The following is a 4,817-nucleotide window of genomic DNA, read 5'->3' on the forward strand; positions in this document are numbered from 1 at the left end:
AGAGTTTTAAGGAAACACATTTATGACTTGAGAGTTTGTAGCATTCACGCTCTTTTCAACATTCTTGTCAGTTGAAAGGGTTTTACAGAGAAAAAGGTTTTTCTTATAGAAAAATAACATAAGAAAAATACAGTGATTGCACTCTTAGACTCAGAGAGAATTACATTGACTTGTATAGTGTGGTAAAGGAAATACATTGATAGTTCGAAGAGAAAAGCTTCAGAGGTGCTATATCTGATAGCTTTTGTGTTCATTGTATCCCAGGAGACGACCATCAGAGAATATTTGCCTTGGTGGTGGAAATCGTCTTAAGGAGGCTGTGGTACCACACAGGCCTCGATCAAAATTTCCAAGGAGCAAATCACCATTAACAAGGACATATAGGTTCTAATTTTGATATTATTAATTTCCTATATTTTGTTTACTTTAATGTTATTTTATCCCTATATATTTACATATATATTACATCCATATATTTTTGTAACATTTGCTAGAGTGGGAACAACTCAAACTTTTAAGTGTAGTCTTTGACATGGAGAAAAAAGATCAAAAAATTAATGTATTGTGGAATTGGAATAGAAAATTTCTATTTTTTCTTAGGAAATTTTTTCACTACTTCTTTTGTTTTTGTTTTTGTTTTTTTTTTTTTTTTGAAGATTTTGAAAGTGAAAATGATAAAGAGGTATAAGAAACGAACTAGCCTAACCTGACTCAAATTCACTACAAGTAAAAAAAAAAAATTGTAAATTAAAAGATGAAAACTGAAAGAAACTCAAAAATAGAATTGAATTGAATGTGATTAAACATGGCAAAAACCCAAACTAGGTTATGAGGATTTTGTACAAAGAAAAGACAATTGCAATGGCTCTAAAAGGGTAGAGGAAGATGAACCATTACCAATAAGAAAGTAGAAGTTGTACAAATTGCTATAGAGGTCAATAATGGAACAACAAACCAATGCTCTGCATGTTGGTGTGAAGACTTGCACCAAAATACCCAAGAGAAGGAAGAGTTAAATTTTCCATGAGACAACAAGAAGAAGGCTGCAGCATTAGCCAAGGAGTGCTGTAGTGCTGTGGTAACCAGCAGCAATTGCAGACAGAGACTAAAGCGCTATGGCATTGGCCAAGGAGCATCGTGCCACTACAGCAAGGGAAGACTAGCGAGGGCAAGGAGTTGCTATGGCACTAACATGGTTTCATGGATTTTGGCCAAGAGGAGATTGCAGTGGTGCCCAATCTACAGGGCCAATACACTATGGTGAATTTTTTTGGGGATCTTGTCTTTTGTCGATTTTATCATTGTTTTAATGGGTTTTATTGAGCCCTAAGTTAATTGTGAGTTGATTTGAGTTTCTAGAAACTTAGAGAGAGATAGGGAGACAATGACAGAGAAAGAGAGTGAAAATGTTTTCATCATTGTAAAAATGTTAGACTAATAGTGAATTTTGAGCAGGTGGCCTTTATAGATGTAAGGATCATGTTTATTAGTGAATTTTGAGCAGGTGGGCTTTGGTATGTGTGCTTTAATTATTCTTGCTTATTTCTCTTTGCCATTAATTTTTAGAGTTTGAAAAAATTGGAAGAAGACCTTAATTTTCAACAAATGATATTAGATTCGGATTCCATTCCAGATAGAGCCATATATAGGCATGAGATGAAACCTCCTAATGTTGAAAGGTGGTGGACCACGATGATAAAGAAGAACTCCATGATCAAGGTCAGAAACTTTATGATGAAAATTTCATATTAAGGTGGTTGGGCAACGAGAACCCTCTATGCCAACACTCATACATGGAGACTACGTTGTTGAAGCTCCACAGGATGCAGTTGCCTTTCTCGTGGTGGAGGCGTATTGATGAGATAGGGATGAAATAGTGGTTGTCAGTTTGAAAGGGTGCCATGTCATAAAAAGTGCAGGTGGTCCTAAAGTGAAAGAAAAAGGACAGGTGGTCTTTAGTTTAAAGGGGTGAATCTTATAGTAAAAAAGTGCAAACAAAGTGATGAGAATCTACCCGTGCACTCACAACCAATTATCCGCTGAGGTGTTGATCCAATGCGGATGAAGTCTAGGCCGATCACTAAGGCTCAAGCCAAGAGATTTAAGGAAAATCTGGCTGCTTTTATTTATGGAGTTATCATCTCAAAAGGGCTTGTCAATACCCGAAGATACAAAGCTTGTTTTAAGCATCCAAGTGGTGGAAGCCGTTATGAATCCGGGAAGCTGTTTTAGTGCATATATGGACTCCAGGGAGCAAAAAATGGTTCCAACACTTCATGGAATCAATGAATATCAATAAGAGGTCATGGAATCAAGCTAAGGTAGAATAAAAAGCAATCAAAAAGGGCTTATGCGTATAGGGGGAAAAGTGGCTGGTTTTGCTGTTTTGTTGCTGGCTTTACTGTATTTTGTTGATTTGACATTTTCTCTCTATTCCAAGCAAGGAAAACGTGTGGAACTCATAAATAATCCTATTTGGTATCCTACATGGCATATGGGAGCTGATTTGGAGCCTTTGTAAGCTGCATTTTGGTCAAAGTTAGCTTAATGGTCAAACTAGTCAACTAGTTTCCTAATTTGATTTGGACTTTTTGTTTTAAGAAATTAGTCTTTTATTTGATTTCTATTTATTTATTTACTGGGAAAATCAACTTAGGAAAATTATTATTTCATTATTTTCATTGTAAATCAATTAATCAAAATTAGAATTAGGAAAGGAATGGAATTTCGGCCACATTAGGAAATTGACATTGCATGGTCGATTTTCTCTTAGATTTCTAGGGTTCATTGCTTTGTGACTTTAACCAATTGAAGGATTATTTTTCAATGAGAATGCACCTTCAATATTATTCAGAAAATTAATTGTGAGATAGAATTCTCTTTGTTCTCTTTGAACATCTAAAATACCATTAAAGAGTGAGTGTTTTGGTTTTAACTTATCAATAAGATTTTCATAACCTATTGTGGAGTCTTCATTATACCAAGGTTTCTAATCACAGGTTGGTTAGGGGTTAAGGTTTTTCCATAAGAACTTGAACTTAATTGAGATCCGGACTAATATAATATGGGTTTAGGCGTGAGTCGACCTATGTTCATATCACAAAGTCCCAACTCCCACATATGCTATATGGCGATTCAAAAGGATATATAAGAGGCTTGAGTTAAAGTTTTAGAGTGGAATGCTAAGCTTTAACACTACAAGTGCTAAAAAGCATTTATGCCAAGGTTGATTGTCCCAAAAATCTATGAATCGATAAGAGGAATATCATTTATAGGTTCTTCTTGAATTTACATTTCCTGATAAAAAATAAATAAACAAACAAACCAAAATTTATGAGTCGATAAAATTCCCACTTTAAAAAGAAATAAACAAGAAAGGAATGGGTTTGGCAAAGCTACTCCACTTTGAAAAGAAAGAAAGAATAAGAAAGGAATGGGTTTGGCAAAGCTACCTCAATTGAGGAATATCATTTATAGGTTCGTCTTGAATTTGCATTTCCTGATAAAAAATAAATAAATAAACAAACAAACAAAAAGTTTATGAATCGATAAAAATCCCACTTTCAAAAGAAAGAAAAAAAAAAACAAGAAAGGAATGCTTTTGGCAGAGCTACCCCACTTTGAAAAGAAAGAAAGAAACAAGAAAGGGATGGGTTTGGCAAAGCTACCTCAATTGGGTTTATGGATATAACGACCCAAAATCCATACTTAACAGTAATACAATATAACCCAAAATCTGTAATATAACTTGAATATTATAAGTCCAAATACAAAAGCCATTACAATTGAAATCCAAAATACATAAGATGCATAGTTCCAACTTAACCTTTGAAAATCCAAAATACATAAGCCACTACGATTGAAATCCAATATACATAAGATACATATAGATTTGAAAATGATGGAGTGAATATAGGTACTTAACGATTGGGTTTTACACACTTACACCAAAATAATCGTAGTTCATTGATACCAAAAATAACATATACATTTAAATATAGTATGGGTTTTACACACTCACACCAAAATAATCAAAGTTCTGTGATATAAAAAATAACATATACATTTAAATATAGTATGAGAAGCAATGCACGTGATGTAAGATTCAAGGTTCCAATAAAAACAATAAGATCCTAATCATAGTTCTGTGAGACCAAAAATAACATATACATTTAAACACAGTATGAGATGCAATGCATGTGATATAAGATTCAAGGTTCCAATAAAAATAATAAGATCTTAATTAATTGGCGACTAACACATACAAAGAACAAATAAATGTATGTTGGCCATGATGAGGTCATCATGGGAGCACTCAAAGATGGAGTCCTGAGCCATTGGAGTTGCCAACTAGAGCAATTACTAAAACTCGTGCAAAGAAGTTTAAAGAAGCATTGTATAGTCTTATCCAGGAGATGCTTATTGATTAAGAATGCAAGAGTTTTGCTAAGGAAGAATCAAAATTAGCAAAAATATTGAGTATTGCAGGCTGAGGATATGAAAGCTTGAAGGAAACAATGTTAAGGGCAATTTGGTAATTTCTCAATAGCATGATGATGTGGCACTTTAATGACATGGCATCTTTGGACGTGTGGCATGACATATGACATCTAAGTGGCTGTCTAATATGGCTTGAAAAGAAAAAAAATCAACTTGTTTCCTTTTTTAGGCCTATTAAGTGTCTTACTTGATCATCAAGTTACTTAGTCACCAAGTTTAACTATTTTAGTTTCATTTTGATTTTAGAAAATCTTTAATTTTATTATGTTTTTAATTATTTTTGGTTGGAAAATTAACTAGTTTCCTAATTTTAAGTT

Source organism: Ziziphus jujuba, chromosome 12 (assembly GCF_031755915.1).
Source record: "Ziziphus jujuba cultivar Dongzao chromosome 12, ASM3175591v1".
Lineage (NCBI taxonomy): Eukaryota > Viridiplantae > Streptophyta > Magnoliopsida > Rosales > Rhamnaceae > Ziziphus > Ziziphus jujuba.